Consider the following 21,450-nt stretch of genomic DNA (forward strand, 5'->3'; position numbering starts at 1 on the left):
ACGTAAATGCTGGTAATCCCACTGGTGATTTTCCTGTCCTCACCCTCAGCCCTTGAGACTAAAATGCTATTTTCATTAGTATGTTGTACCATAATCAACATCCAAATTTGCATCACTTTGCTTGTGTAACTCACCTTCTTGTATAAAAGAAAATATGTGGTTATGCTACAATGTTTAGTGTGTTTTAAATTATATTCACAGTGAAACTTTGGTTCTGGCTAACTTTATTTTTCACCTATGTATTTTCAATTATTATATCTATTACATTCTTCTATTTCTTGTAAAATATACAAGAAACATTAGTAAAACAATAGTATGCGTTTCTTATTGGAAAAAAAAGTACTCTTTATATACAGTTTCAAGTGGAAGGCTGGGGAAGCACATCTGCCTTGAAGGACACTAGTCTATTCTGTGTACAGGGTCATAGGATGTCAATATCACATCCTTTCTAGAGCTGTATAATCTGTGATAGCAGTTTAAGATGCAATTCCTTAAAGGAACATGTATATCATATTACATATGTATCTTGAATTCTTCCAAAATTCTTTATTAATCTTTCAATGGACAACAGCATGTCTAATGTTCCCTTGCTCGTTCACTCTTTTAAATGTCTCTTTATCATGCTCCCACATATTTCCCACATGTATCCTCTTCATTTGTACAAAGCCTGCTATGGCTCCTATTCATAGCTTCATTTCCTTAGTGATTTAAACCATTTAAGCTCATCTTTTTCAACTCCCATACCAGTTTTAAATTTTGTGCTAGAATTTCTTTATCAATTTTCCTAACATTTTGTTTATTAATTGTCAATAACTACATTGATCTAATTCTGTTGATATATTCAAATGCATATTTATCACAATCACGATCTCAAAATGCAGGCCATTATTTAATATCATTCCTGACTCTATCATTTCCAGTCCATTACCTCTTGGTAGAATTCTTTTGACTCCATTGTGTCACTAAGACCACACTATGTGCTCCTCCTCCATCATCACAACATACATTTCTTCTCCTTTTCCATATTTGACTCCATTCTCATGTGAATACAAGATCAAATGTGATGTTCATTCTTTATACAGAATCTGCATCTTTATGTTCCAGGATTTACATCGATCTCCATGATACTATATGTATTGAATTTTCTTTTGCATGGCCGATTTCTTAATGGTTTCTCACAATTCATCCATGATTTCGTATAAGCCTTCCCATATATTATCCGAGAACGATTCCCTCATTCCTCAGATCCCTGTAAACAAGTCAAATAACTCAGCTAGCAGTATATTTTTCTTTATATTAGGATCTTGTATAAAATCATTTACATATTGCAATATGTATTCTATTTAGAAAAGCCCTAGATAGAGTAATTGCAATTAAAAGCAAACTGAAGTACTGGAAAGTCTAAAGGTAAGAACCAAACTTATTTTAAAATATTGTACAGCAAATAATTAACAGTAGCAATGCAATTTTGCAATCAGAAGTTGATTATTCTTGACTGCGAAAGCGTAGAGGGTGGTGTAAAGTTATTCAAATAATAATACTTTGCAAATGTTGTTGTTCTTCAAAATTCCTTTAAGTATTTAAAACATAAATTTCAAAGTGAATCTGCACCACTCATTGCAGTTTTTTGGTGTTAAATTAGATACTGGGTTGTCAGTAGATTAGTTCCAATTGTACATCATCACAGGAAATGGGAATCATTGCATGATTTGGTCTCTTGTAAAGCTGTAAGAAAGTAGTAAGACAGAGCAATAAGATACATTTCAACAAAGCTTCTGTTTCATATACTTATGCAGCTTGATGAGGAGTCCTGCATTAATTTAACAAATGCCACAATGCCAAAAATATTGTACGGTGGCAGTGTGTGAAAAATAGTGATAGGAAAGTCTCTACCATTTGCTGAACGCTTAAGCATGGCTGAAATTGGTTTTGGAGATTTGCTACACGTTGTATCACATTGGGCCTCACTGTGAAGGCAATCAGTGAACAGATCAGTATACTGTTAAATCTGTTATCTTCCTTATGTCTGTCTTCATGAAAGAAGATACAGAAAATTCCCCAGAAATATTGTGTCACCTAGGGATGTGTGAAACTTAGGACCTAAAAAGAATTAATATTATGAAAGATGTGGTGATTGAAAAGTTAATTGGATTGAGAATTGATAAATACCCTGGACCATATGAGCTTCACCCCAGAATGTTGAAGGAGCTGACTAGAGAGATAATAGATGCATTTGTGGTTATCTTTCAAATTTCTGTAGATCCTGGAAAATGTACCAACACAAGATGAAATAGCAAATGTAATCCCACTATTTACAAAGGGAGGACCAGGGAAATTGGAGAACTATAAATCTATTAGTTAGACAACAGTAGGAGGGAAAATATTGGAATCTATTCTAAAGGAGGTGACAACAGGACATTTAGAAAATAATGGTTAAATTGGGAAGAGTCAACATGAATTTATGAAAGAAAAATCATGCTTGACAATGGCATTTTTTTTCAGAATGCCGCCATTAGGTGGAATAAGAAGCATGCAGGGACAGGAACACAACACCATGTCCAGACAAGATGATGAATCATTCCATCTTCGACACAAAGGTGAGGGGGATGGAGCAGATGAGTTGGGGAGGTGGGAGGGTGGGCACTAGTACCCCAGCAACCCCAGCTTTCAGCACATCACCCGGTTCTGGGAGGGGTTCCTCTGTGACAGCAAAATGGCAGGAAAGGACCAAGGGTGAGGTGATAGAAGAGCAAGAGCACTAGATAGGGTCGTGGGGGCAAGACAGTGGTGATTGATGTGCATGGTGAAAACTTAGCAGCCAATGACACCTACTCTGTGCACACTGCTAGGGAGTTAAGTTCTGAAGAAGAGTCTTTGGAGTCAAAATGTTAACTCTATTTCTCTTGCCATAGATGTTACGAGACCCTACTGAGTGTCTCCAGCATTCTTTGTTTTTAATTTCAGATTTCCAACTTGCACAATAGTTTGCTTTTTTTGTGAGAAGGACAAGAATTTATATTGCATAGAATTTAAAAAGGTGAGAGATAGCCTGATTGAACTTACAAAATCCTTATAGACCATAACAGTGTGGAAGTAGAAAAAAATGTTTTCCCTGTCAGATGAATCTAAAACCTGTGGCATAATTGCATGATCAGTTAAAGTTGTATTATGCAACTGATGGTAATACTGGACAAGTGAGATCCAAGAATTAAATCTTATCTGATAGCTCATTTGTTTAATTCATGCAGTTGTTTATTGTGGTAGTTAGTTATTGAAACATATTCAGATGAGGCTGCAGATATTATTTCATAACAGAATATCAGTTTATTAAAGAAATGAGAAAATTAGAAAAGTATTAGCACAGTTAGCAACATAAAGTTTCAACCTGTTTCCTAACACTATAGAGTCATAGAGATGTACAGCATGGAAACAGACCCTTCGGTCCAACCCATCCATGCCGACCAGATATCCCTACCAAATCTAGTCCCACCTGCCAGCACCCGGCCCATATCCCTCCAAACCCTTCCTATTCATATACCCATCCAAATGCCTCTTAAATGTTGCAATTGTACCATCATCCACCACATACTCTGGCAGCTCATTCCATACACGTACCACCCTCTGCGTGAAAAAGTTGCCCTTTAGGTCTCTTTTATATCTTTCCCCTCTCACCCTAAACCTATGCCCTCTAGTTCTGGACTCCCCGACCCCAGGGAAAAGACTTTGTCTATTTATCCTAGCCATGCTCCTCATAATTTTGTAAACCTCTATAAGGTCACCCTTCAGTCTCCGACACTCCAGAGAAAACAGCCCCAGCCTGTTTAGCCTCTCCCTGTAGCTCAGATCCTCAACCCTGGCAACATCCTTGTAAACCTTTTCTGAACCTTTTCAAGTTTCACAACATTTTTCCAATAGGAAGGAGACCAGAATTGCACGCAATATTCCAACAATGGCCTAACCAATGTCCTGTACAGCCGCAACATGACCTCCCAACTCCTGTACTCCATACTCTGACCAATAAAGGAAAGCATACCAAATGCCGCCTTCACGTTCCCATCTACCTGCGACACTTTTGCAGAAACTTCATTATAAAGAAATATCACTCTTATCTCAACTCTTTAATTTTTCACTTAACTGATTCTTCACAGTTTCTTTTCCTTGGAGTGCTTGAGGCAGTTTTACAGTTCTTGTGCAAATTCTGTCACAAGCCTTTCATAACTCTGATGACCTAAACCCTTTCAGTTCTAGCAAGTGTAACACTGCTGTACAACCTCCCCAGCTTTCGGATCAGCTGACTCGTTCCTCAGAATTCGAAACTTTATTCTCCTGCCAGGACAAAACTATTCTGTTTCAGTACTGAACTCCTGATTCTTCTGAACTGAAGTCATAACTTCTAGGAGAAGAATAGCCATAATATGAGGGAATTCTTCATGAGGATGGAAAATGATGGAATTGATTCTAAGAAGAGGGCCCAGAATCTAAATAAAGGAAACTAAGATTATATAAAGGAGAGCTGATTATGATAAATTGAGGTACGTTACTTAAAGAAATAGATTAGATTACTTACAGTGTGGAAACAGGCCCTTCGGCCCAACAAGGCCACACAGACCCGCCAAAGCACAACCCACCCAGTCCCCTACATTTACCCTTTTACCTAACACTACAGGCAATTTAGCATGGCCAATTCACCTGACCTGCACATCTTTGGACTGTGGGAGGAAACCCACACAGACACAGGGAGAATGTGCAAACTCTACACAGTCAGTCGCCTGAGTTGGGTATTGAACCTGGGTCTCTGGCGCTGTGAGGCAGCAGTGCTAACCACTGTGCCACCATGCCGCTCACACGGTGGATAGGAAATGGTAAATATTTAAAGAGCTCATGCAGGAATTGAGATAGTTGTTCATTCCCATCTGGCACAAAAATGAAATGGGAAAGGTGGCCAGACTGTGGCTAACAAGTGAAATTACAGATAGTATTAAATCTAATGAAGGGGCATACAAATTGACTAAAGAATGCAACAGACCAGAGGAATGAGAGCAGTTTAGATTTCAGCAGAGGAGGTCAAAGGAATTGATTAAGATGGGGAAGATAGAGTACAAAAGTAAGCTTGCAGAGAACACAAAAACAGATTGTAAAGCTTTTACCAGTAAATGATGAGAAAAAGATTAGTGAAAACAAATGCGGGTCCCTTATAACCAGAAGCAGCTAATCTTATAATGGAAACAAAGAGATCCAGACTAATTAAATCCATACTTTGGTTCTGTTCTCATAAAGGATAACACAAATAACTTCCCAAAAATGTTGGGGAAGCACAGGATCTAGCGAGAGGGAGGAACTGAAGAAAATCAGCATTTGTGCTGAGAAATTGATGGATTCAAAGCCATAAATCTCCAATAATTTATGTACCAGTGTACTTTAGGATGTCATCTTTCAAGATTCTATAGATTCTGGAATAGTTTCATGGATTGGAGGACAGCTAATGTAACTATGCTATTTAAGAAGGGGGGCAGTGGGAAAACAGGGAATTATAGACCAGCTATCCAGACATCAATTGTGGGAAAAATACTAGAGTTCATTATAAAAGAATAAATGGCAAAGCACTCTGAAAACAGTGACAGTATTAGATAGAGTCAGCAGAGTCAGATTTACTGAGGGTAATTTTGCTAAACAAATCTACAAGAATGTTTCAGGATGTAATTTATAGTATTTTATTTTATTCATTCATGGGATCTGGCACTGTTGGCTGGGACAACATTTACTGTTAAAAGCAAACCATGTTGTGTGGGTCTGAAGTCACATGTAGGCCAGACTAGAAAATGACAGCAAATTTATTGCCCCTAAAGGTCATTAGGAAGAATTGATAAGGGTATGCCAGCTGATGTGGTTGACTTGGACTTTCAGAAGACTCTCAATGAGGTATCACATAAGAGATTAGCATATAAAATAAAAACATATGGTTTGGAGATAGTGCACTGATATGGACTGAGAATTGTCTGGCAGACAGGAAACAAAAAGTTGGATTAGGTGGGTCTTTTTCTGAATAGCAGGCTTGGATTACTGCTTGGAGCACAATTGCACAAAAAAGGACGAGCGGCGTATCCACGGAGTCGGTTTCCGTGGTTTCAGTTACCTGCAGTTTACCACGACCCGAACACATTACAGGAATTGTTCCAGAATCAGGGATGAGGGGCTGCTGGGAAGGTAAATTTCCCATTTAAATGAATGGGTTCACACCTACCTGTGGTTTTGGGCTTCTGCGGTTGGTCTTGGAACGTTCCCCCTGGGTACAGGGGGGCTACTGTTTAAAAATGATTTATACAAAGGAGTTAAACGTAATACAGTAGTCCCGCGGGGGATACATTTCAAGACCTATCACGGAAGCCCGGAACCATGGATAGGTGCAAACCCATTCATTTAAATGGAAAATTTACCTTCCTGGCAGCCAACTGGTCCCTGGTTTTGGAACATTTTCTGTATTCTGTTCGGGCCACAATAAACCGTCAGTAACTGAAACCACGGAAACCGACCCCGTGGTCACCTTCGCAAATAATGGAAAGCTGGATGCGAAAATAAATAATGAAGAGTATGCAGACAGACTAGTACGCAGTGTTATTTAGACAAATTGAGTTAGTTGGCATATGTATGGCAAACAACGCATAACATAGATCTATGTGACGTTATCCACTTTAGCAGCAAAAACAAGAATGCAGATTGTTATCGGAATGCTGATAGATTGGATAAAGGGGAAGTGTAATGCGACCTGTGTGTCCTGAATGTAAGCATGCAGGTACGGCAGGTTGTGATGAAGGCAAATGTTGGCCTTCATTACAAGGATTCAAGTACAGGAGCAGGGATGTCTTGTGACAGTTGTACAAGTCCTTTGTGAGTCAACTGTAGTATTGTGTGCAGTTTTAGTCTCTTTATATGAGGAAAGATGGTTTGATTATGGAAGAAGTGAAATAAAAGTTTACCAAGCTGATCTTGTAAAATAAAAATTACCTTCATATAAATAACCAACAATCCATCTGCATCTTTTTTAAAATCCAAATCCCAAATGACAAGTTTATATCTATCATACTTGTTATGAATGAGAGGGCATAGTTGCAAAGTGCTGTGCAAAAGAAACCATGAGAAAAAAGTTTTTCACCCAGCAAATAATTAGTGTACAGAATGTGCTACCTGGAAGTGTGGTGGAGGCAGGTTTAATTGAAGCATTCAAGAGGGCATTGGATGATTATTCGAATTGAAATAGTGTGGAAGGGTATGGCGGAAAAGCAGGAGATTGGCACAATATAGTAATGCTCATTTGAAGAGCCTGTGTAGGCATGATGGGCCAAATGACCTCCTTCCGAAGTAACAACTCTGTGATTTGTTTTTAATTGCAACTGAAACGAAGAGAACTTTCTTTGTTCAAAGGAATGTGGATTTTTGGAATTCTCTGCTCCAGGGCACTGTGGAAGCTCAATCATTAAGCACGTTTAATTCAGAAGTCAATGTATGTCTGCAAAGTAATGACATTAAGGGAGAATGGTATCAAGGTTGATGATCAGGCATAATTCAATTGCATGATGGCATAAGCTTAACAGGCTGAACGGCTGACTTCTGTTCCTATATTCCCAAGTCCCTACATGCGATGGGTGACTTTTTGTTCAGATGACATCCTCATCCTACAGGGTATTGATGAGGAGAAAGCAACATACAATGAAGTAATCAAAGGAGTAGATGTACACTTCATTTTGAGAAAGTATGCTCTTGCTGAGCAGGCTAAATTTAGTAAATGTTCCCAATATCAAGGAAAAAATGTTAGTACATTCATAAATAACCAACATAGACTTACAAGAAGTGGAACGATGAGCAACTTCCAAGCTCTCTATCATAGTTAAGAATTGTACCGAATGAACATAAAAGGAAATCCTTAAAAGATGTCAAAATCCATGAAGTAGATGATATCCATGATATTGAGGTGCCTTTCCATGGAGAAATCCAGAAACCAAACGGTTGTTACTAGAATACTGTATTCCCACTGGAGGGAAATAAAAGGCACTTGAAGTTAGATGCAGGTGCAACAGTTTTGATTCTTTCTGATGCTGAACCATACTGGCAAGGGAAGTTCTCTCCAGTCATAACGTAAAAATATGGGCTCGGAGTGATCAAACGCAAAGCCATAGGACAACCTAACAATCTTTCCAATAGTAGGAGAAACAAGTCACTGAAACACTGAATGTTATTAAGGATCAGAGTTCCTCAGTGTTGAATAGGAAGGTCTGTATTGACTTCAGAGCAGAGGTACTGAAAAAGTGAGAAATTCAGTCAAATCCCTTCAGACTATAATTTCCTCAACTGTTTGCAGGAATAAGAAACATACCTTGATGTATATATCACTTATCTCAACTACCAGAGGTAGCACTTGTATGACTGTTTACAATCTGAAAAGTTCCTTATCTACTCTTGTGAAGAAGAAAATTGTTGAAATAGATATTATTTCACCTGTGACAGAACCAACAAGATGGTGCTTCAGAATGATCCCTGTGCCAAAGCCCACAGATCTTCAGAATTTCTGTAGATCTTATTCAGCGGAATGATTTTGTGGAATATGAAGTTCATCATATTTTGTCTGTGGGTAAGCATTTAAATAAATTGAGAAAGCATTCAACCTTCACAAAACTAGATGCAAATACTGGGTTTTGACAACAATCCCTCTAAGAAGAGTAAGTTATTCACAACCTTCATTACTTCATTTTTTTCTTTCTTTGTTGAAGGTCTTACTTCAACAAACTACCCTTTTCCATCACATAATCACCAGAAATCTTTCAGATGACAATGTCAAGCTCCTTGTAGGATTGTGGATGTATTTGGTGTCAGGTTTTATTCACAAAAGAAAATAACAACCAAGCATTCCTGGCCCTTTAAAATGTGACTGAACTTGAGAGATTCACAGATGAGTCAAATCAAATCACAACCTAGCTGCTATCTGTGAACCATTACATGATCTTCTGTAACAGGACAATATATGGTTCTAGGACAAAGCATCACGTGAACTCATGGAAGGAAGACTGAAAACTCTCTGTCAAATTATATACACTCAACTGCAGGTACAAGATGATCAAATGGCCAAAGTGAGAGGGAAATTGAAAAAAAAACATTTGAATTAGATGCGAATCTATCACAAATATCACAAGACACACACCTACCAAATCTCCAACCAGGAGAGCTAGTTCAGAAGAGTAAAAGAATGAAGATCTAAGAGAAGGAAAAAAACAGGGTCAAAGACTGTAATTAGGGTGACCACCTCTATTGTAAAAACAGGGGTTGTTTTGGAGCTGGTGGAATTGTGCCTGTGGGAAGTATGTGGATGGGGTGGGGTTAGGACCTGTTTGTTGGCAATTGTTGGTAAACCAGTAAAAGTGTGCATTGGAAGGAGAGTGTAGTGTGCATTTTTGGGTACATACTACCTATGCAGTAATCACCTGGTAATAAGCAAGTGCCTCCTTTTAATATGGGGGTCAAAGGATGTACCAAACAATCCAGGACATTGGACAACTGCCCCTATTATTGGACAGTCATATAAAGTCTGGGATAATTGGTGAACTTGACTGCAAAATATCAGAGTTTTAAGTCGTAGTTTGTTTGATTTTCACATTATGGAAATAGGAATCAGAGACTTAGTGGATAGTGGATAGTGGAGGAGATGAAGTATAATGTGTTGTAGCAGATGCTGAGTTCTTAACAGGTTACGATTAATCATACATCATCACAGGACATGGTGCAACATCACATGGTTTGGTCTCTTGTACAGCCTCATAGATGATATAAGGCAGAGCAGTGAGGTCTGCAGACTTACTAAGTATTTTTAGTAGCCTAACAATGCCAAGAATATTATATACATCTGTAAGTTAAAATCTATAAAGCTAGTTTTCCTTTTATTTTAGCTCTCCTATTCTCTCCACTGCAATCTTGAATCAAATCCAAAAGCAAAACATTTTACTACTCAACATCCACTAATTTCAAATAGAAATAGATAGTAAATGATGGCTCAACAATGATGACCAGTCCATTAATGAATACATTTTAAAAATCTCACTATCACGTATCTTAAAAATGTTGATTCTGATAATGGAATCTGAATTCTGAAATGAGATGTTTCTTTCTGATAATTCCAAATTGCGCGCTTCAGGACTGTTTATATAATTCGCATACTACCCACCTGCACTGCAAATATACATGAAACTGAAATCCATATCTTAAGCAACCACTCTTGTGAATTATTCCAAAACAACGTGGGCAGCATGGTGGCTCAGTGGTTAGCACTGTTGCCTCATAGTACCAGGGATCCGGGTTTGATTCCAGTCTGTCTGTGTGGAGTTTGCACATTCTCCGTGTCTGTGTTGGTTTCCTCTGAGTATTCTGGCTTCCTCCCACAATCCAAAGATGGGCAGGTTAGGTGAATTGGCCACGCTAAATTACCCATAGTGTTCAGGGATGTGTAGGTTAGGTGCATTAGTCAGGGGTATAGGGGAAGGGAATGGGTGTGGGTGGGTTACTCTTCGGAGGGGTTGGTGTGGGATTGTTGGGCTGAAGGGCCTTTTTCCAAACTGTAGAAATTCTATTCTATGATCAAAATATTTAAAAACATTCAACAATTACTGCTAAACAAATTATCTGTTGATAACATCATTGTTACCTTTAAGGATAATAGAGCCAGCAGCAATTTATCATACATTCACACACAGTTTCAGCAAGGTTGTCTAAGGCTACATGGGGTACTGATCCCTGGATTGCCTCTCCATTGGCTTTGAGGCCCTGCAGCCAACTGAAAAATCCTGTCTCCAGGAAAATGGCCCACAGGCTGAGGAACTGACATATTGCGCTATTTTTAGCTCTCACAAATCTATGTTCTAGGCCGAGGGAGGAGAATCAAAATCCAATTCCTATTATCCAAAATAGAGCTGCATTTGGGGAGGAAGAATGACAATGGTAATTTTGTTACTTTTGTCTGGGTACAGGCTTGCCAAACTATCCCATGTCAGTCAGATAAAGGCCAGGTTGTAGGTATGCCAGCTAAGTTAAACAAAAGGCTATTAAGATCAATTGGAATTTTCCAGATGACATGTGGGACCACTGTAACTTCAAGAATATATCTGCTGCCTGGATGCATTTCCCCGGAAATGGGCTGGACAGACAGGAACTTCCCAACTATCTGCCCACAGGGCAACTTCAGGAAATGGTGGCCTAACAATGGGATCATTGTTTACTTCAAAACCTATAAAAGTGCTGAGCGGATGTGACCATCTTGAAGTATCCTCTGTCACTCTTATCTGGAATGACAGGCTGCAGCTTACATGCTGGAGGGCCTGTATGACCTACCAGCTTTGACAGCTTGTCCACCTTCCTCTTCCGGTTTGTGAGCATGACCTCTGGCTGCTAATTAGCTAAATAATGGAAAAATCACTGCCAGGTAGCAGTTACCAACACGAAGCAGGGTTGGGAGTGTATTTGATCCTGACACTAGGTTTCTCACCCAAAACCTAAAATTCTACCGTGGCAGATGGGTGCAATTTTGATGGAAGTCCTGCCATACACCATATTATATTTCATGAGTAGTAGTCAAAAGATGAAGAGTGGACAGATTATGACATCAATTTGGGCACCAGTAATACCATTTTAGAGTTCAAGCCTGTGTAGTTTATGATTGTTGTTTTTGTCAAATCACAAAGTTAGGAGATTGTTTTCTGCAGTGTACAGACCTTCGCGAAAAAAACCACTTTAGGCATATTGGAAGGATTTGCAGTCTGATAATGAACCTGTTTGGCCAGGTTAGGAACCTGCCTTCTACAGCCATTAAGTCTTAGAATGAGATTTGAAACGAAATCTTTTTGCTCAGAATCGAAAGTGTGGTGCTGGAAAAGCATAGCAGGTCAGGCAGCATCTGAGGAGTAGGAGAATCGATGTTTTGGGCCAAGGTTTCCTGATTGAAGGGGCTTATGCCCAAAACGTCGATTCCCCTACTCCTTGGATGCTGCCTGATCTGCTTTGTTTTTCTTGTGTCACACTCTCAACTCTAATCTCCAGCATCTGCATCTGCAGTCCTCACTTTCTCCCTTTCGCTCAGAAGCATGGATAGTGCCCACTTGTTACAAGGCCTGCCCAGTTCATTATTTCTGAGATTTGCAGCAGAAAAGATCCCTCTTTTCATCAGCACTATTCTAATACATGCAATGGACAACTAATAGAGAATGCTTTTGTGAGTGCCTACAATGGCTCATCACAGGTGAAAGCCCATTAAGACATTACAGGCTGAAGGAGGACACCAGTTACTTGCTTGTTTGAGGTGGCTTATGTGTACTTTGATTTGACAATGCATAAATACCTTGTGGGTTTTCCAAGCAAAGAATACAGAACCAACAGAGAAATACAGTTTTGTTCTTGCGAACAGCTAGTGGTCAGTGGACCAAACTCAGAAACATCATCTTATGCTTCAATTTTGAAAAACAGGCAACTTCATTCTCATAATAGTGAATTGCCTGGAACAGGAGTTCTAGTGTATCAATCATAATTTCCATTTCCAAACATTGGCACTCTCATGTTACATCAGTAGTCAATTATTGGATTATTTGGAAGGACAAGCTTTCAGGTGGTTGAAGGAGCAGTCTACCAAATCACATAATCCTGGGCAAGTCTCCAATTAGGATGCAAAGTGATTTTCCAACTAAACAAATGTTCAAGAAAGCGCACATTGAGGAATCATGGAGACAATGTTATCTCGGTGATTCCTCAATGTGCGCTTTCTTGAACATTTGTTTAGTTGGAAAATCACTTTGCATCCTAATTGGAGACATGCCCAGGATTATGCGATTTGGTAGACTGCTAAGTTTTAACATGAGTTTATTCCATGCTTTCCCCTATCCTGATCTTCATAGGCAGATTCTCATGCTAATAGGGTGAGGTCAAAATAATGTTTCAGCCTTTCCTGGTTTGAATCCCTGACTGCTCCAAAAAATCAATTTTCCAATGGGTAGGATTTTACTTTCCAGTGAAACGATAATATACGCAGATTATTTCTGAGTGCTCCAGCAGTCCATGTGGATGTTGTTCCATAGATGTGTGCATGCACTCTGAGTGAGAGCTCAAAAGAGAATCATATCTATGGTAATTAGCTCATTATGGCTATCATAAAATTATTGTAGATAATCCACAACTGTTTCCAGGTTTATGGGCATTTCTGATCATGTGGTGGTCATCCAGTTTTGCTGGTCACAGCTTAACTTGTTTATTTTATTCATTCATGGAATATGGGCATCATTGGCTGGCCTACATTTATTATCCTGAGCTATTTGCTCTTCAGAAGGCTGTGGCGAACTGCCTTCTTGAACAGTTGCAGTCCACGTGCTATTGGTGGATCCACAATGCCCTTAGAGAGGGAATTCCAGAATTTTGGCACAGTGACAGTAAAAAACGGTGATATATTTCCAAGTCACACTGGTGAGTGGCTTGGAGGGGAGCATGCAGATGGTGGTGTTCCCATTGGTAAACATCTCCAGTTCTGACATTATGATGAAAGGAAGGTCATTGATGAAGCAGCTGAAGAAAGTTGGGCAAAGGATACTACATTGAGGAACTCCTGCAGAGATGTCCTGGAGCCAAAATGACTGACCTCCACCAACTACAACCACAACCATCATCCAAACCTCCACCAACTACAACCACAATCACCATCCAATGTGCCAAGTATGACTTCAATGAGCAGAGAGTCATACTTGGCACATTGATACCTGATACCCATTGATTTCAATTTTGTTGGGTTTCTTGATGGCATACTTGGTTGAATGCAGCCTTGAAATCTAGGGCTGTCACTCTTACCTCAACTCTGGAACTTAGAACTTTCGGCCATGTTTAAATCAAGGCTGTAATGAGGTCAGGAACTGAATGGCGGAACACAAACTAGGCATCAGCAGGTTATTACTGAGCAGGTGCTGCTTCATAACACTATTGATGACATTTTCCATAATTTTACTGATTATTGAGAGTTGACTAATGGGGTGGTAATTGGCTGGGTTGGATATGTCCTGTTTTTTGTGTATAGGACATACCTGAACAAATTTCCACAGTGTTGGGTGGATGTCAGTGTTGTAACTGTGCTGGAAGAACTTGGCTTGGGTAGCGGCAAATTCCAAAGCACACATCTTCAGTACTATGCTAAAATGTTGTCAGGGCTCATAGCCTTTGCACGATCCAATGCCTCCAAATGTTTTGTGTATCTTGTGAAGTGGATTGAATTAGTGAAGGCTGGTATCTGTGAGACAGGGGACCACTGGAGGAGGCAATTATAGCTGAATGATGCTTTTGGCACTGATGTGCTGTGTTCCCCCATCACTGAGGAATAGAGACATCTGTGGAGCTTCCTCCTCCAGTGAGTTGTTTAATTGTCCACCACCACCAGAACTTAAATCTGATCTGTTTCTTGTAGGATCACTTAGCTCTGTCCTATGCTGTTTGGCATGCAAGTAGTCCTGTTTGGTACCTTCATCATGTTGACATCTCATTTTTAGGCATTCCTAGTACAGCTCCTGGCATGCCCTCCTGCATTTTCCATTGAAACAGGGTTGATCTACTAGCTCAATGGTACTGGTGGGATGGGGGAATGTGCTGGGCCATGAGTTTGCAGATGGTGCTGGAGAACAATCCTGCTGCTGTTGATGCCCACAGCATCTCATGGATGACCAGACTTGAGCTACTAAAACTGTTTGAAGTCTGAACCATTTAGCATGGTGGAGGGTATCCTCAATGTGAAGGCAGGACTATGCAGTGGGTGCTTCACTGAAATCGTCCTGGACAGATGCATCTGCAGTCAGCAGATTGGTAACGTTGTGGCCAAGTATTTTTTTTCCCTCTTCTTGGTTCCTTCACCACCTGCCATGGACAAAATCTAGCAGTCATGTCCTTTAGGACCCAACTAGCTTGATCAGTAATGCTGCTGCTGAGCCACTCTTGGTAATGGACATTGAAATCCCCCACACAAAATACATTATATGCCCTTGTCACATGTCGTTCAACATAGAGGAAGGTTGATTCATCAATCAGGGGATGTGGAAACCAGCAGGAGGTTTTCTTGCCTATGTCTAACCTGAAGCCATGAGACTTCATGGGGTCTGGAGTCAAAGTTGAGGCAACTCCCTCCCGACTGTATACCATTGTGTTGCTAAATTTGCTGGGTGTGTTCTTCCAGTGGAACAGGATATATTCAGGGATGGAGATTGGGGTGTCTGGGACATTGTCTGTAAGGTATGATTTCATGAATATGATTATGTCAGGCTGTCAGTTGACTAGTCTATGAAACAGGTCTTTCCGTTTTGGTACTTGACCCCTGATGTAAATAAGGAGGACTTTGTAGGCTTGACAGTGCTGTTTCTGCTATTGTCTTTTCCGGTGATTTCTTTGTCGAGATTTTGTAGTGATTGATACACCTGAGTGGCTTGCTAGGCAGAGGGCAGTTCAGAGTCAACTACAACGCTGTAAGTCTAGAGTCACATATAGGTCAGACCAGATGAGGATGAAAGATCTCCTTGCCTGATTGACATTAGTGATTTGGATATGTTTTTCCAATAATCGACAATGGTTTCATGGTCATCAGTAGATTCTTAATGCCAGATGTTCTTTTTCATTGAATCTAAGTTCCATCATTGGCTGAGGCAGGATTCAAACCCAAGTCCCCAGAACATTAACTGAGGATTCGGTTTGATAATCTAGCAGTTGGACCACTCGACCATCGTTTCCCCTTACAGTCAAAGGTCTGGGCTTACCTTTATGAACCTCATCGAAGGATGATGACTAATGCAATCAAAATGAGTTTCAGATTTTGAAGAATAAGGATATGTTTAATATATACAATAAATATCAATATGGTACAACTGATTATGAACATTCTTGTATGACTAATACCAATGCAGATTACTTCCCTTGGACTTTGTTGAACTAAGGCCTCCCATATTCCCTTACTCATGGTTGTCAAACTTGCTCATGGTTTGCTCAGGAAATGCAAGGAACGTTCCACATGGTGTTGAATTTACTATGGATGAAATGTTTTCCCCATTCTGTCTTCTCCAGTCAATGTCATTAGCACTGCAACATCCTTCATTCCTGTTGTTAGATAGAGAGAGAGAGATGCTGTTCTGATGCTTTGATTTTGTACAGCTATATGCCTCATGTTTCTTTCTTTCTGCACCATTTGACACCTTCCTTTTCAACATGTTCTGACTGCTCTACTCAGACTGTGAAAATCAGCTAAAAGTTGCATCACTTGGTTCTTTTTGCTTTGTTTGAAAACCTCTCCTGCCCCTCACCTAGCTGGTATTGTGGAACAATGGGAACTCATGATCTTGAATATTACACAATATCTTCCAATAGTCTCTTTGATTATATCATAATCTTCCTGGCCAATTTGGAGCCAATCTGTTGGGTGATTATTTTTTTGTTTAGTACTTGTAAAGCTTTGTCCTTCCTGGTCTTGGGACCAACAGCCTGTGTTTTAAACAAAATCCTTTTTCCCAAAACTGGGATATTCCCTTGCATAATCCTTGCATTTTAATGACGCTCCTTCATGCTTTTGTTGTTGATTTCTTCTGATAGTTTATTTGATTCTATAAATGTTTGGTGCTTTCTATCGCCATTTCAATTTGCCAAAGACCACAAAGAGAAAGTTTGCCAAATTCCTAACAAATTGTTGCTGATGCCAAAGCAGGTACTTCCAGAATTGCATGCACTGTCACCATGCCACTTGGAATACAGAAGGTGCAGAGCAGGATACGTTTCTGGAAGAGGGAGGAGAATGAATGGAGAAAGGTTATCAATGGGAGGCCATACTTATGCAGAATATTTGCACAGGAAGCAATTTGCCTACTTGAATCTCTTGCAACCTCAGGACAGTGCAGGGACTTCAATTACCAACAGCTGTGAAGGTAATTATGGTGATAAATGTCAATATGTCTTTGTTCTTTCCTGGCTAGAACTGCAGGTGATTTTCATATCTCACAGTTTGGTGCCTACTGTTCTGCGAGGGATATTCTCTAAACAATGAGAACTATTTACATTTCATTCTCACTTGTCAGAGAGGAGTAGGTAGGCTGATCATACAGTTTTACAAAAATCACAGGCTTCCTCTAAATATTGGCAGCCATTGACTGCATGTAAACCTTTTAGTTGGGGCCATATGTCAAATGAAAGGTACTTTGTTTTTTCAACATCCATCTGATGTGTGACCATAATAGAGAATCAAACAGGCCAATACCTGATGCCCTGGCATCAGTCATATCTCATTCCAGGCCAGTTTTGCTCCATCAACTATACTTGAGTCATCATGTCAAATGAAAGACTGAAATCTGGATAGCAGTGGTTTCAACTATACCCAGAGTGAGCAGTCTAATTGTTCCATTCTGTGACCGAGAGGGCTTTACTTTTGAGCAATTTAAGGCCTTCAATGGGCAACAGCATTTCACAGACACCCATATACTGAAACTGAAACACACCTGCAGACATTATATGCAACGTGAATCTTAGATATTTACATACAGTGTGCAGCTCAAATTCTTTCCCTAAACGCTTGACCATGTCCTGCAACATAACAAGTCAATACCACTTGGGGCTGTGATGATGTAGCAATGTTTTGTCACTTGGACTATAATTGCCAAAGTAGCAATCATCTGCCCATAGCCTATACATAATGAAGGAGCTGCTCACTTTATACCTTGGCCCTTCTAACATTGAGTATTGTGAAAGATGGCAGGGTTCTGTATTTTCCATTTTGTAGTTGTGACTAACAGACTTTTGCTAAACCAGATGATGAAGTAAACTGAACATAAATTTACAAATATGAGATTATATTTACAATGACACATCACCCAGGCCACTTATGAGGCCTCAGAAGGTTTTTTCTCATTCTCTTTCTCTCACACTGTATCTCAGTGCAGTCCTGTGTTCTGCAGCTTGGAGACAGCCTACTTTACATTGGAGGCTGTTGGCTTAGGAGTTTTGGTCAGCCAAGTCTGCAGTCTTTGCATCTAGAGAACCCAGACATGTTATGTGTGTCTTGCCAAGAGGTTTGAACTTTTACAGGGCTGAGATTGGAAGGTAGGGTAGAGGGTACAGGAAACTATGGACTTGTTTGCCTAGATCCCTCTGAATTAAAGGTTCTGCCATTTACTGTATTCTTCCCTCCTGTATTATATCTTCCAAAATGCATCACTTTGCATTTGCTCGATTAAACTTCATCTGCCATTTCACTGCCCAAATCTTCAACCTGTTTATATCCTGTTGTATCTTCTGGAAATTCTCCTCACTTGTCCAAAACTCACCCAATATTTTTGTTGTCTGCAAACTTACTAATCAGACCACCCACATTTTCTTCCAAATCATTTATATTTGTTAGAAACAACAGAGATTTCAACACTGTTCCCTGCAGAACACCACTGGCTACAGATCTCCAGTCAGAAAAACACCCTTCCATAGCTACTTCCTGTCTTTTATGACTAAGCTAGTTTTGTATCCATCGTACAAGCTCACGGATCCTATGTAACTTTTGGTTCAGCCTGCTTCAAGGGACCTTGTCAAAGTCCTTGCTAAAGTCAATATAGACAGCATCTACTGCCCTGTCCTCGTCTATCATCTTTGTCACTTCCTCAAAAATCCCAATCAAGTTTGTGAGACATGACCTTTCCTGCACAAAGCCATGCTGCTATGTTTTTCCAAGTATGAGTATTTCCCATCTTTAAGAATCTTCTACAATAATTTCCCTGTACTGACATAAGACTCACCAGCCTGTAATTTTCCAGTTTATCCCTGTTGCCCTTCTTAAACAAAGGGAACAACGGTAACTATTCTCCAGTCCTCTGGGACTTCTCCTATGACTAAAGAGGATGCAAAGATTTCATACAAGGCTACAGAAGTTTCCTCACCTGCTTCCCTCAGCATTCTGGGATAGATCCTATCAGATCATAGGGATGTCTACCTCAATGATTTTTGAGACACCCAACACCTCCTTTTTATATTGACATGCCCTAGAATATCAACATACCCATCCCAAGACTCACCTTTCTCCGTTTTGAATACTGATCAAAATATTTATTAAGGACCTCACCTTCTTCCTCTGGTCCAATGCATAACTTCCCTCCTTTGTCCTTGAGTGGACCTAGCCTTTCTCTAGCTACCTTCTTATTCTTATATATGTATATAACATGTCATAATTTACCTTAATCTTGTTTGCAAAAGACATTTCATAGCCTGTTTTACCCCTTCCAATTCTTTACTTGAATTCTTTCCTGCTATCTTTCTATTTTTCAAGAGCTCTGTCTTCAGTTTCATAAACCTTATATATGCTTCCTTGTTCATTTTGACTCAGCTCTCAATTTCTCTTTTCATTTAACTTTTCTGAATCTTGCCATTGTACCTTTCATTTTCACATATTGGTCCTGAACTCTAATCAACTGGCCTTTAAAAGATTCCCACATGCCAGGTGTGGAATTACCCTCAAATACTGGCCCTAATCGGCATTACTCAGTTCTTGCCTAAGATTGTGGTCATTAGCCTTCCCCCAATTTAATTCTTTCTCCTGCGGACTACTTTTTCTGTATCCATATATAATTTAAAACGTACAGAATTATGGTTATTGTAGTGCTCCCCCACTGAAACATTGATCACTAGTCTGCATTCATTCCCCAATACCAGGTCTAGTATGTCCCTTCCCTTGTTTGATTATTTACATATTGTTTCAAAAAACCATCCTGGACACATTGAACGAGTTCCACCCCCCTCCCCAATCCAAGCCTTCGGCACTAAGGGTCTCCCAGTAAATATAGGGGAAGTTAAAAATCACTCACCACAACAGCCCCATTGTTTTTACGTTTATCTTTGATCTATCAACATACCTCTTCCTCTTTCTTCTGCTGAGTGTTGGAAGGCATGTAATATTATCCCTACCCTCCCTATTCGTAAGATCTATCCATATGACTGTGCTGGATAAGTCCTCCAAGTTGTCCTCCCTCAGTACAGCTGTGATATTCTCCATTATCAGTAACACAACTCCCTCACCTCTTTTATATCCCTTTTCATCTTGCTTGAAATATCTAAATTCCAGAATTTTAAAGCTGCCAATCTCAACTGAGATGCTGAATGTTGAACATCCCATGACCTGTCCTGGCTCTGTCAGGCCTACTGTAGCCATTTCCCCCTGGAATGGGGCTAAAGGAAGGATTGCGTTAGATCTAAGTGAATGGCACAGCTGTTGGTGTAAGTAGAAGTGGGAAAAAAATTGGTGAGGAGATCCGAATAAGTGAACAGGCTGTATAGAGGCCACAAAGGGTTAGGAATATGGGGAGTTAGGCTGGGTAAGGGTGTTTGAGGGAAGATACTGCATGTAACAGTGAAAGTAATAGAGTGTATGCCTTGATGGTTGCAGTCACAGTGATTGAGTGAGTGTGGGATAGCATACAGAAGATGATATCACATACCTTGGTGGAGCAAAGAGATTAATTGATCCTGATATGGTACTGTTCAGCATCTCTGAACAACTAATACTGCATTGACCTAAATGACATCTTCAGAAGAGGCTGGCAATGTCTGGTATTGTGCTTTCTCCGTTAGTCCTGGGGAAAGAGGGTGGCCTTCTTCAGCACAACTATCCTCCAGGTCTATGTTTACAAAGTGGGTGCCAATTTTTCCTTATCTGCCATGCCTGTAACAAATGTTTTGAACTGTGCAGGTCAGTTCTGGACAGCCAGTGCTTGTCCACATGCACAATGGTCTTTAAATATAGTGTCAGTGCAGAGATTCTAGGATATTCCAACATGAGGGAATACTTCTAACTAAGACGAATGGGAAAATTAAGGAACATCACAATAAATGGGATGCAAGAAGGGCATGGTATTGAGTGAATTAAGTGAGTTTGGGATGACAGCTCAACAAAACTCGTCGGGCTTGCAAGAGAAACTGTCAACAAAACGTCTTAAAATGACATGTTGCTAATTTCTGGTGAAATTCAGCCGAAGTTATTTTCACAATTGAATGTAATAGACCTGGGTACGAAAGAGATATTGGAGATTCTGATATGATTATGGACAGAATTTACAGAGAGGGTGAACAACAAGAAAATATTGTTCTGAAGAAGCATCACAGGACTCAAAATTTGAACTCTGCTTTCTCTCCACAGATGCTGTCAAATCTGCTGAGTTTCTCCAGCAATTTCTATTTTTGTTTCAGATTTCCAACATTCACAGTTCTTTGTTTTATTTAAGAACATTTTGTTCATGGTCAAAGACTTAAGTCAGCCCATGAGTATTTTAGTTGCCGATGCATACAATTGTGCTGTGCTCGATAATGGTGGTATCTTAACAGTGTGTGGCATTGTTTGGCTGAGCTGTTATTTAGAAGTTCTGGGCAAATCAGACAAAAATAGCAACAAAG

General features: G+C 39.9%; 1 long non-coding RNA gene across 46 annotated transcripts in view; it reads left to right on the forward strand.

The window, feature by feature from the left end:
- LOC148151959 (uncharacterized) overlaps window positions 1–21,450 on the forward strand; it is a 450,140-nt gene that overhangs the window by 42,255 nt on the left and 386,435 nt on the right. For 3 of the 46 annotated variants that reach the window (XR_015761087.1, XR_015761090.1, XR_015761088.1), the window contains exon 1: window positions 2,507–2,597. The exons of the other annotated variants lie outside the window; for them this stretch is intronic. This is a non-coding gene — a long non-coding RNA (uncharacterized LOC148151959). Of the gene's footprint in view, window positions 1–2,506; window positions 2,598–21,450 lie in introns of those variants that run through there. 46 annotated transcript variants of the gene reach the window in all.

This window comes from Chiloscyllium plagiosum, unplaced genomic scaffold, assembly GCF_037043375.1.
Source record: "Chiloscyllium plagiosum isolate Xiang-an unplaced genomic scaffold, Cpla_swu_hap1 HiC_scaffold_2, whole genome shotgun sequence".
In the NCBI taxonomy this organism is placed as follows: domain Eukaryota; kingdom Metazoa; phylum Chordata; class Chondrichthyes; order Orectolobiformes; family Hemiscylliidae; genus Chiloscyllium; species Chiloscyllium plagiosum.